Genomic DNA, 13,610 nt, shown 5'->3' on the forward strand with positions numbered 1-13,610 from the left:
GGTAATTCTGTAACACAATTAGCGAAACCAAAACTTGTATGGCGGTGAAGAGTTTAGTTTGATGCTTCTATGATGATCCATGAAAAATGTATTGAGGATACGAGATTAAAATGCATTTTATATGATTTGATTATTTCTATCAAATCAACACTTGACTGTTTACACAAATCAAAGGTTGTAAAAGTAGGCGAGGCCTTTTTAGAATAATTAGCACTCATTTTATATTTCTATGACAATCAATGAAAGGTAATTGCGAACAAGAGATTAAAATGCATTTTTATATGATTTGATTATTTCTATCAAATCAACACGACGTTTTATGCAAATCAAAGGTTGTAAAAGCAGGCCAGACATTCTTTGAATGATTAGCACTTGTTTTGATGTTTCTATGACAATGCAAACGTGATTGTGAGCAAGAGATTTAACGTCAAATGTCTGTTGAATGTCTGATATAAAACCTACTTTACCTCCGTACAGCCCTCTCGGTTATGGCTGGTGACGTCATACAAATAATCCGCTGTACTAGAAGGAACCTGTGCAACAGACAACCATCATTTTTCCGGGTTGGCCTGTCATGTAAAAGGAGGCACACGGAACCTGGTTGTTTTGAATTCTACGTGTTAATACGAAGATTTCCTTATCGATTCCAGGTGTAGACCTATACTTTCTCGATCTTGCAGGTATGTATTTATCTGGACTGTAATCTACTGTTGTACTTTCACTTTGAAGGTACTAAAGTGTCTTCAATTAATCTGTGTAGTGTTACTACAAACGTGCAGCATAATTTCAGGCATTAGCAACAGGTATCATGACTTGAAAAATGTGTTCATGTTTTGGTTGTAGCATGTTGAAACACTTTCGCCTGTAAACAAATGAAGTTGGGCGCCTGAGTGATAGCCTAGGCCTATATCCTTCAAATTGTTATAAACTGATAAAGCAAACGCAGATATAAACTCGACGACTGAAAATTGCATAGCCTAAGAGAAAGAAATTGGTTGATTTAAATTCTCATCTCAAAGAATGATCAGGCTTATGTCAAATAATTAGCAAAATGGTTATAGTTGAACACAGAACTGAAATTCTGCTGGTGTGAGAATAGAGCCCGTCTTTTACAAATTGAAAGGAAATTAACTAAACTATTCTCATACTTCCTCAATGTGAAGGCAGCTTTTCAAAGTAATCATACCACTTCCTCATTTTGTTTATTCAAAACACGCATTTAATTCGCCAAGTTCTCTCGTTTGCTTTGCCGATCTTATGCATTGTTACTTATAGTTTGAGATGTGTTATTTTGTGCAACAATGTCATTTTGTGTAACGATACAATACAATAGATTTTTTTTATTGAGGGTTACAAGTAGACTAGAAAACAGTTATTCAGCCTTAATAAGATTTCCCAGGAGAGGCAGAAGATAGGCAGCAGGAGAGAAGAGGTCTTATAGGCATTCACTTGAATGATACTACAATATATGCAGAAGGACGTTTAGCAGATTTTAGGAAGCAATAGCCAGTGATGAAACAGAAAGGACACTCTCACCTGTGCTTTGACATGCATTTCACCTGTAAGAACAAGGTTTATGATTCTGCATGGAAATTAAAGGACTTGAGATGCGCTATGCAGATATCGCTCCTCCATTTCCTGGTTCTTAAAATTCTAATAATTAGCCTAATTTCGGTTTATGTGACAAGACAAGACAGTATAGTGTAGAGAGTCATTGTACCATCTAAACAGCTGCGAAATATATTTTCCAGAACCAAAAATATTGTTTTTTTCAGCTGTTTGAAACTGGTGTACAAAACCGAAAGTACAAGACGCAAAAACGAAACTTAAGAACGGGAAGTATAGAAATACCGCACATAGAACAGATCTACCGCTTCTTAGACTTGCTTTCGATGAGAATGACAGACCTATAACTTATATTTCTATGTGAATATGGTCGTGCTATTGCAGCTTTGAAGGCTCATCATACTAAGAATGATCTTTGTCTGTTAGTTCTGCTTGCTGGAGTTGTGTATTGCCTTGTACTTCACAGATCATACTATGTGTGAGTTAAAAACCTGTGCAGAGAACTTACTGAAAGCTTCAGTGTGGGAGTTGATGTCTGACTCTACTGCAATGCTATCTTTTGGTATATATTCTTTGTAATGACATGAACCTCTCAATCTCTTTGCTGTGGTGTCAGTTACTAGTGGGTAGAGTAAACACCTCATGTTCAGCTATTGTCTGTTTATTTGCAAACCCTTGAAATTGTGCATGCTGCAAACAGGTATTGCAGTTCTAAGTACTATATTGGTGTATGTAATATACTAGACTGAAATTCCATTTCAAAGTGGGACCACTTTGTGATTAGAGTTATTACTCAGCTACATGAGATCCACAACAAGGTGACTTCCTTCAAATCAACCAAGACTGCTGCTATTGGCTCTTCTCAGTTTGTGCCCTCCTTTCAGGTCTGTCCACATTTGGAACAGCCAGCCAATAGGGGAAGTCTTCTTGGGAGATTTAACTTTTATTGTTATTGATTTCTCTAAGTAAGAAGTCATGTTTTAAAGTCAACCTTTTGCTAAATTAAGTTAAAATGTTATTAGTCGTATGTACAGAATACACATGGTATACACCGTCCAACGAAATGCTTACTTGCAGGTTCCTTCTAGACAATGCAACAACAATAAGAAGTAATAAAAGATAAGAAAACGAACATAAAGTAAGTGGCTCAGTAGAATAGAATAAACATTTTTTAGCATAAGTATAATACAGGAAGGCACAATTTATAGTCCAATATTTACACGTGTATTGGGGAAGGGTGGGGATGTGGGACAAGTGTTTAAATTCAACAGTTTAGTAAGAGTCTGGTAGCAGCAGTTGTGATGTGTGTCTGTGTGGTTGTGTGCATGAGTGGGTGCATGTGTGCCAAGGTGCAGAGAATCTGAGCAAGTGGTCAGTCCAGTTCAACTTGGAATGATTATGAGTAGTAACATAGTGATGGAATTCCTAATATTGGAATGATTATGAGAAGTAACATAGTGATGGAGTTCCTAATATTGGAATGATTATGAGTAGTAACATAGTGATGGAGTTCCTAATATTGGAATCATTATGAGTAGTAACATAGTGATGGAGTTCCTAATATTGGAATGATTATGAGTAGTAACATAGTGATGGAGTTCTAATATTGGAATGATTATGAGTAGTAACATAGTGATGGAGTTCTTAATATTGGAATGATTATGAGAAGTAACATAGTGATGGAGTTCCTAATATTGGAATGATTATGAGTAGTAACATAGTGATGGAGTTCCTACTATTGGAATGATTATGAGTAGTAACATAGTGATGGAGTTCCTAATATTGGAATGATTATGAGTAGTAACATAGTGATGGAGTTCCTAATATTGGAATGATTATGAGTAGTAACATAGTGATGGAGTTCCTAATATTGGAATGATTATGAGTAGTAACATAGTGATGGAGTTCCTAATATTGGAATGATTTTGAGTAGTAACATAGTGATGGAGTACCTAATATTGGAATGATTTTGAGAAGTGACATAGTGATGGAGTTCCTAATATTGGAATGATTATGAGAAGTAACATAGTGATGGAGTTCCTAATATTGGAATGATTATGCCTAGTAACATAGTGATGGAGTTCCTAATATTGGAATGATTATGAGAAGTAACATAGTGATGATGGAGTTTGTTCATACTTCTACATCTGCTCTGACAGAATGTTTACACATCATGGTATTCTAGCTGTATCAGCCCAACGGCAGCCCTGTCACAGGGCTAGAGAAATGTAACCACTTTCAAATGCATAGATGTAAAGACTGACATCATTTTAAATAGGGCTGTCTCCATTTAGTTGACTGGTTGATTGTTTGGTCGATAGGCTGTTTGTTGACTGAGATTTCTTTAGTCGAGCAGTAGCAAAACAATTCAATAATTGAATGGTGTACAAGACACCTGTCTGATTGTTTCCTGTCTGAGTGGACTAATCCATTGTGGAGGATGGCACAGTCCATCACTAAGACAAGTGCTACTGAAATTGTATATTGTTTTATTATGTAAGAACAATGGTACAATACTAATAAACATTTTATTATTTTATAACAAATGCACTTTCTCCTGCGTTGGATAGCGGCCGCTGTCCGCAGTTCTGAAACATCAGTGCGCTGTTGAATTGCCCCTTTTCCTAGACCATGTTGCTATATGCATAATAGCAAAGTTAACCAGCATATTGGTGTTGAGAACAATGCGGTAGAGGTAGCAGCGGAGTTGGGAGATGAGAAAACAGCCCCTGCCTTAACTGTCTAAGAAAAGTGAGGAGAGTGGAAACCCCAACTTAATTAGGTCTATAATCAATAGCCTAACTGGTAAATGTGCCTGACTTTATATATCATCCATATATATCTACAGAAATAAGACAGTTCCTGTTTCTTTTTGAGTGTTTTTTACCTACTGTTTCAGTGAGCACCCAAGCTTCACACAACCACGTGTCGGTTAAACAATTTCACAAATGTGTCTGTTTTTAATCTTTGCTAAGCTGTAATAAAGGCTTTACACTTTTTGTTCTTTAGAACAGCCTCTCTGGTATTACTTATAATTTATTTAGTGTTGTTTACACTCTTCCAAATTGTCAGAAAAGTAATATTTAGAATAATAATAACCCTCCTTTTTCTTGATCTCCGTATCGTTATTATTACTATTCTTATTATTATGTCGTTATAATTAGTAGGCTTAGTATAGCAGCCTTGTATAACCACCATCGAGGTGTAGGCCAACGAGCGCATCCTGTTTAGTCTTAAAACCGTAACTCACTTAGGCCTATATTTCAATACTTATATAGGCTACTGTATCAGTCAGTCATTCATTTGTTCATGTCATCACACAGCATATGAGTCATTCATGATTTGAACATGCAATCAAGCATTTTAGTTTTAAAATAAAATAAAGTGACCCTTGGAGAAGGGTCCTCCTGAGCAACCAGTAAACATTCCTCTGTTTCGAGTTTATTTGCCACGTCCTCTGCATCCATTTTGCTGTCACATGTGTTCAGAGTTTGTTATAACCAATTTATTGATGTGACTACGATATGCTATAGTTCAGGCCCTATTGGTCACCTACATGCGATGCATACATGTGTCATGTAAAGAAAGCAAGAGTTGAGGAATAGGCAATCAGTTTCCGTATCAGGACTTCTCAGTCAGAAATTGCTGTAATTATGTTGCAGCTTCAGCAACATGGACAGCGAGATAAACACTGATGAAGTTCTGTAGTTGTCGCAGCAGCAGGGAGGACAGAGAGACAACGGGTGCTAGTCACACAGTCACTCGCTGTCATTTTTTTAACACAGCACAGCAAGTCTGAGCACAATCAAATAAAAAAAAATCAACCAATCAATTGGTCGAAAGAATAGACAGCTCTCGGTCAACCAATATTTTTGTTGGGTAAAAAATTGCATTATTGGGTTATTTTGAGGCGTTTATAAGTTATATTCTATTCAAAATATTCGGTATCATTAAATTAAATGGCCATTGAATAGCAGGAAATACAGTTGAAGTTGGAAGTTTACATACACTTAGGTTGTAGTCATTAAAACTCGTTTTTCAACCACTCCACAAGTTTCTTGTTAACAAACTATAGTTTTGGCAAGTTGATTAGGACATCTACTTTGTACATGAAACAAGTAATTTTTCCAACAATTGTTTACAGACAGATTATTTCACTTATAATTCAGTGTATCACAATTCCAGTGGGTCAGACGTTTAAGTTGACTGTGCCTTTATACAGCTTGGAAAATTCCAGAAAATGATGGCATGGCTTTAGAAGCTTCTGATAGGCTAATTGACATCATTAGAGTCATTTGGAGGTGTACCTGTGGATGTATTTAAAGGCCTACCTTCAAACTCAGTGTCTCTTTGCTTGACATCAAAGGAAAATCAAAAGAAATCAGCCAAGACCTCAGAAAAAAAGGTTCATCCTTGGGAGCAATTTCCAAATGCCTGAAGGTACCATGTTCATCTGTACAAACAATGGTACGCAAGTATAAACACCATGGGACCACGCAGCCGTCATACCGCTCAGGAAGGAGACACGTCTGTTTCCTAGAGATGAACGTATTTTGGTGCGAGAAGTGCAAATCAATCCCAGAACAACAGCAAAGGACCTTGTGAAGATGCGGGAGGAAACAGGTACAAAAGTATCTATATCCACAGTAAAATTTGTCCTTTATTGACATAACCTGAAAGGCCGCTCAGCAAGGAAGAAGCCGCTGCTCCAAAACCACCATAAAAAAGCCAGACTACGGTTTGCAACTGCACATGGGGACAAAGATTGTACTTTTTGTAGAAATGTCCTCAGGTCTGATGAAACAAAAATAGAACTGTTTGGCATAATGACCATTGTTATGTTTGGAGGAAAAAGGGGGATGCTTGCAAGCTGAAGAACACCATCCCAACTGTGAAGCACGGGGATGGCAGCATCATCTTGTGGTTATGCTTTGCTGCAGGAGGGACTGGTGCACTTCACAAAATAGATGGCATCATTGAGGCAGGAAAATTATGTGGATATATTGAAGCAAAATCTCAAGACATCAGTCAGGAAGTTAAAGTTTGGTCGCAAATGGGTCTTCCAAATGGACAATGACCCCAAGCATACTTCCAAAGTTTGGGCAAAATGGCTTAATGACAACAAAGTCAAGGTATTGGAGTGGCCATCACAAAGTCCTGACCTCAATCCTATAGCAAATTTGTGGACAGAACTGAAAAAGCATGTGCGAGCAAGGAGGCCTACAAACCTGACTCAGTTACACGAGCTCTGTCAGGAGGAATGGGCCAAAATTCACCCAACTTATTGTGGGAAGCTTGCGGAAGGCTCACCGAAACGCTTGACCCAAGTTAAACAATGTAAAGGCAATGCTACCAAATACTAATTGAGTGTATGTAAACTTCTGACCCACTGGGAATGTGATTAAAGAAATAAAAGCTGAAATAAAGAATTCTCTCTACTATTATTCTGACATTTCACATTCTTAAAATATAGTGGTGATCCTAACTGACCTAAGACAGGGATTTTGTACTAGGATTAAATGTCAGGAATTGTGAAAAACTGAGTTTAAATGTATTTGGCTAAGGTGTATGTACACTTCTGACTTCAACTGTAGATTCTGCCTTAACATTTTCCTTGCAGCAGAAGAATGTATACGTGTTCAAGGTACTGTATGTAGAGGTAACTGTATATCTGGTGTGTGAATAGTATAATGTTGAGCCTAAGAAGTTTTTTAGAAATCAAAATGATAGGAGAGCAAAGTGTAGGTTTAGTCTGCATAGGGCAGGACCAGAAGGTGGCCATTATTGTGTCAGTGAAAGTCTAGGCTTTGGCTGTGCATTCCTATGTGCTGCAGCGTAACATAAGTGCTGCTTGACATAGCCTTAAGGCAAAGATACTTGTCTGACTAGCTAGCTCTGTAAGTGTTGATTTGTGTTTGGCCTCTTGTCTCTCTCCTGTATGCCAGGAGTCATTTATGGATGGTAGTGTTTTGGTAATGAAGATACACTGCTTGTACTGGTGTTTTTTATTCCTTCATTGAATGCTTTAGGTTTACCTGTGATATCATTTTTTTTTTTACATAAAGTTTACAGACAACTTAACATGAATGTAGCATGATGATTACATCATGAATACAACAACATTTTATCACAATCATACACTGCATTTCACATCTGTAAAGTCTTTTTGTGACCTGAATCCAATTTAAAGGTAAATGCTTGAAGTAAACGTCTGGATTTTCCTAGACCACGTTGCTGCTCTACTACTGGTCTATTGCTGGTCCGAAAGAGACATCGGAGTTTGTCTCTGGTGTATGTCTCCAACCGATGTAGCGTTTACCTTTGTTAGTTGGCTACAATTTGTTCAATGTGTTGTTAAGCTTGGCATGTCTGTTTGACAGACTGAAGCTCAACACTGACACATTGCCAAAAAGAGAATTGAGTAGAGAAGAGAGACAGTCGAACACAAATACAGAGGAAATGCCAGTCTGATACTTTGTAACTTCCTGGGTGGCTTGTGTCTGATGTAGCACATTTGCCACACTATGAAATTGACACATCCGTCTTTAAACACTCTGCAACACCCTGCAGGACTAAAGCAATGTGAACTATTCCCCAGAAGCCTTCAATATATTTTGAGTTGTCTTTGTTGAGGGTAACACTTAGGCCGGGGTTCAATCCAAAATTACCGCTATAGCATGCTTGACATTTTAAAGTTCCAGTATGTAGCTTTGTGGGCGACCTGACCAAATGCACAAATAAATGTGTGTTTATAGATCTGTCATTCTCATTGGCAGCAAGCGGTAGATCCCTTCTGTGTGTGCTATTTCTCAGTGATCTAGATTGTACAATGATTCTCTATCTAGACTATACATTGGTTGTTTTGTCACAAACTGAAATTAGGCAAACGTGATAGAATTTTAGCAACCAGGAAATGGCGGAGACATTTCTACATATTGTGGCTTTAAAGGTCATTTTCAATTGAGCCAATATCTGCAGCATATACCTTGAATGCGATCTCTGCAGAAACCGTGACATTTTCTTTAAAATACACATTGTCTACAAGTACGATCGGATTGAATCCCAGCTTGACTCTAGTAAAGTTACATTCTTCTGAAGTGTGTCCATTTACAGTGCCAATCTGTGATTGGTACATCCATTTTTGGACTTTTAAATAATTATATTTGATTATTTAATTCAGAATAGAAGTTTAGTTCAAATGTCTAACCCATCAGAATCCAACATATAAGCATGTTCTACTCCATTGTTTGTGAACAAACACTGTCTAGCCTCAAAACAAGGATAAAACTATAATTTGTATACCATGGATGGTCAGTCCTTGCATCCATAGGTCTGTCTATGAATTTGAGAGTGGTTACATTTGTCCAGCCCCGTCCCTCAAGGTTGTACTAAAACAGTGGGAGGGTGCCCTTTAATGTGTTTACCATTATACTTATTGTAAAATGTGGTATCTGCAGTCAGAATGTCAAAGCAACTATTGCTGTTGTGCATCACCGAGTTTAAACCCCTAGGCAATAACAATGCCTAATATTACACCTTCTCAGAGCTCCTAGTTTTATGAGAATGGAAGAACATTCTAAACACTGTGTTTGGTCAATAAGATGTCGTTTTCTAAAGAGATTTCTGTTGTTTATAGATATTAATTAGATATTATCTGTACATAATGTACACCGTTCCTAAAGAATTTAGTTACATGCTTGGTTTGCTTCAGGTTTGCGCCATAATCTGTTGTGAATGCTTTATGTTGCTGAGGTTCAATATTTGGCAAGCATTCAAATTGGCCACGAAGCTAAAGTAGCTCCTTTGTAGTGCGTTTTAACATTTTATAAACCCTTTACAAAACCTTTGTAGAAGTTTCCATGGTATAAAAAAAATGTTTTGTTTGTGCATGTGTGCATGTGTACTAGAGGTCGACCAATTAATTAGGGCCGATTTCAAGTTTTCATAACAATCGGTAATCGGCATTTTTGGATGCCGATTATGGCCGATTGCATTGCAATCCACGAGGAGACTGCGTGGCAGGCTGACCACCTGTTACGCGAGTGAAGCATCAAAAGGACCTTGTGGCTGCAAGGAGCCGAGGTAAGTTGCTAGCTAGCATTAAACTTATCTTATAAAAAACAATCAATCTTAACATAATCACTAGTTAACTACACATGGTTGATGATATTACTAGTTCAACTAGATTGTCTTGCATTATATATAATCCATGCGGTGCCTGTTAATTTATCATCGAATCACAGCCTACTTCGACTTCGCCAAACGGGTGATGATTTAACAAAAGCGCATTCGCGGGAAAAAGCACAATCGTTGCACCAATGTACCTAACCATGAACATCAATGCCTTTCTTAAAATCAATACACAAGTATATTTTTTTAAACCTGCATATTTAGTTAAAAGAAATTCATGTCAGCAGGCAATATTAACTAGGGAAATTGTGTCTCTTTTCTTGCGTTCTGTGCAAGCAAAGTCAGGGTATATGCAGCAGTTCGGGTCGCCTGGCTTGTTGCGAACTGTGTGAAGACCATTTCTTCCTAACAAAGACCGTAATTAATTTGCCAGAATTTTACATAATTATGACATAACATTGAAAGTTGTGCAATGTAACAGCAATATTTAGACTTAGGGTTGCCACCCGTTCGATAAAATACGGAACGGTTCCTTATTTCACTGAAAGAATAAACATTTTGTTTTTTGAAATGATAGTTTCCGGATTTTACCATATTAATGACCCAAAGCTCATATTTCTGTGTGTTTATTATATTGTAATTAAGTCTATGATTTGATATTTGATTGAGCAGTCTGACTGAGCGGTGGTAGGCAGCAGCAGGCTCGTAAGCATTCATTCAAACAGCACTTTCCTGCGTTTGCCAGCAGCTCTTAGCAATGCTTGAAGCACAGCGCTGGTTATGACTTCAAGCCTATCAACTCCCGAGATTAGGCTGGCAATACTATAGTGCCTATAAGAACATCCAATAGTCAAAGGTATATGAAATACAAATGGTATAGAGAGAAATAGTCCTATAATTCCTATAATAACTACAACCTAAAACTTCTTAACTGGGAATATTGAAGACTCATGTTAAAAGGAACCACCAGCTTTCATATGTTCTCATGTTCTGAGCAAGGAACTTAAACGTTAGCTTTTTTACATGGCACATATTGCACTTTTACTTTCTTTTCCAACACTGTGTTTTTGCATTATTTAAACCAAATTGAACATGTTTCATTATTTATTTGAGACTAAATGTATTTTATTTATGTATCATATTAAGTTAAAATAAAAGTGTTCATTGTTCAATCAGTATTGTTGTAATTGTCATTATTACAAATATATATATATAAAAATCGTCTGATTAATCGGTATCGGCTTTTTTTGGTCCTCCAATAATGGGTAGCGGTATCGGCGTTGAAAAATGATAATCGGTCGACCTCTAGTGTGTACATGTGTACATGTGTGTGTGTACATGTGTGTGTGTACATGAGCTCAAGACACAGAGGCTGCCAAGCAGGCCTGCCTCAGCAAAAAGGAGGCTACCGCTCAGATTCAGTAGTTGATGGTAGCATGCCTTGGTGGAAAAAACAATACTGTATGTAGGCCTCTCCCTCATTGAATAACTGGTGAAATGATGCATTGACTTGTACTTGAAGCACACAAGTCCATAGGTCTACACCTGCGATGCGTAAATAGTATACCTCTACAAAATGTTCATTCCTTCTAGTATGTCACAATGTTTTATTGTGGATCCCACTGAAGCATTCAACTAGATTAGCAAAGCATGTTCATTCAGACGCATGTTTCAGTCAGACACGTATGCACGCGATGGGTGGCAAGTTCACACAGGTTTCCCCCAAGTTGCGGATCACACCTCTCTTGCTCCCACTGTTGGCATTTTTCTGTGCTCTCTCGTTCCCCTTTTATTCCATGGCACAGATACATGGATACGCAGTAGACTAGAGGGGAAAACTACAAAGCAGGATCAAGGAGTTAGCCAGCAAACGTTCCTAAATATTCGGAATAAAACTTTTGAAAGGTAAGCTTTAAATGGGCGTGATCTAATTGATACAACAACCAAAAACACATAGTGAAGTTAAGCTTTCTTAATGAGCCAGAACATCTGTAGTTCATTTTGGTTGCTTATCAAAGTTAGCTGTCTAACTCATTGATTCTGCTTTGTAGTATACCCCTCAGGAGTCTCCAGCTCCTGGCTTCTGTTTTGTTTTGTATGCTTTTGTTCCAACCCAGCAGTAACACCTGATTCATCAAATTGTGTCTCTAACCTTTATTTTAACAGGGAGTCCTATTACAAATGAGCCACCCGGTTCAGGGTGGTGATCTGAAGACCACGATTAGCTGCACACAGATTGTGTGATTAGAGTTGGAACATTTTGGCCTAGTAAGTCTATATATGATAGAGTATACATTCAGTATAATCAAACTATTCTGTAAGACCAACATTCAGACCAGATCATATACAGTACCAGTCAAAAGTTTGGACAAACCAACTCATTGAATGTTAAAAAAAAAAATTAAACTAATTTCTAGACATTAAAGACATTGAAACGATGAAATAACACATATTGAATCATGTAGTAACCAAAAAGGTGTTAAACAAATCAAAATATATTTTATATTTGAGATTCTTCAAAGTAGCCACCCTTTGCCTTGATGACAGCTTCTCACACTCTTGTGGAAGCTTGTGGAAGGCTACCCGAAACGTTAGACCCAAGTTAAACAATTTAAAGTCAATGCTACCAAATACTAATTGACTTTATTTAAACTTCTGACCCACTGGGAATGTGATGAAAGAAATAAAAGCTGAAAGAAATAATTCTCGCTACTATTATTCTGACATTTCACATTCTTAAAATAAAGTGGTGATCCTAACTGACCTAAAACAGGGAATTTTTACGAGGATTAAATGTCAGGAATTGTGAAAAACTGAGTTTAAATGTATTTGGCTAAGGTGTATGTAAACTTCTGACATCAACCGCATGTCTATAAAAAAAAAGGAATGTCACGTTTACTTAAGTATTCAGAACCTTTAATCAGTACTTTGTTGAACCACCTTTGGCAGCGATTACAGACTCTAGTCTTCTTGTGTATGACGCTACAAGCTTTGCACACCTGTATTATGGTACTTTCTCCCATTCTTCTCTGTAGATCCTCTCAAGCGCTGTCAGGTTGGATGGGGTGCGTCGCTGCACAGCTATTTTCAGGTCTCCAGAGATGTCCGATCGAGTTCAAGTCCGGGCTCTGGCTGGGCCACTCAAGGACATTCAGAGACTTATCCTGAAGCCACCCCTGTGTTGTCTTGGCTGTGTGCTTAGGGTCGTTATCCTGTTGGAAGGTGAACCTTCCAACCTTCCTTGAAGCTTGTAGCAGTCTGAGGTCCTGAGCGCTCTGGAGCAGGTTTTCACCAAGGATCTCTCTGTACTTTGTTCCGTTCAACTTTCCCTTGATCCTGACTGGTCTCCCAGTCCCTGCCGATGAAAAAGTTACGCATAGCATGATGCTGCCACCTCCATTCTTCACCGTAGGGATGGTGCCAGACGTGATGCTTGGTATTTAGGTCAAAGACTTCAATCTTGGTTTCATCAGACCAGAGAATCTTGTTTCTCATTTTCAGAGTCCTTTAGGTGCCTTTTGGCAAACTTCAAGTGGGATGTCATGTGTCTTTTACTGATCAGTGGTTTCCGTCTGGTCACTATACCATAAAGGCCTGATTGGTGGAGTGCTGCAGAGTTGGTTGTCCTTCTGGAAGGTTCTCCCATCTCCACAGAGGAACTCTGGAGCTCTGTCAGAGTGACCATCGGTTCTTGGTCAGCTCCATGACCAAGGCCCTTCTCCCCCGATTGCTCAGTTTGGACAGGCGGCCAGCTCTAGGAAGAGTCTTGGTGGTTCCAAACTTCTTCCATTTAAGAATGACGGAGGCCACTGTGTTCTTGGGGACCTTCAATGCTGCAGACATTTTTTGGTAAATTTTTCTCAGATCTGTGCCTTGCCACAATCCTGTCTCGGAGCTCTACGGACACTTCCTTC

The 13,610-nt window shown here is 38.2% G+C and overlaps 1 protein-coding gene across 1 annotated transcript in view; it reads left to right on the forward strand.

The window, feature by feature from the left end:
- The first annotated feature begins 516 nt into the window (after positions 1-516).
- Positions 517-13,610, forward strand: part of fam49ba (family with sequence similarity 49 member Ba) — a 46,944-nt gene continuing 33,850 nt past the window's right edge. Inside the window, exon 1 of the mRNA XM_071362570.1 lies at positions 517-680. The gene's annotated coding sequence lies outside the window, so the exon portion shown is untranslated. The remainder of the gene's footprint in view (positions 681-13,610) is intronic.

Source organism: Salvelinus alpinus, chromosome 23 (assembly GCF_045679555.1).
Source record: "Salvelinus alpinus chromosome 23, SLU_Salpinus.1, whole genome shotgun sequence".
Taxonomy (NCBI): domain Eukaryota; kingdom Metazoa; phylum Chordata; class Actinopteri; order Salmoniformes; family Salmonidae; genus Salvelinus; species Salvelinus alpinus.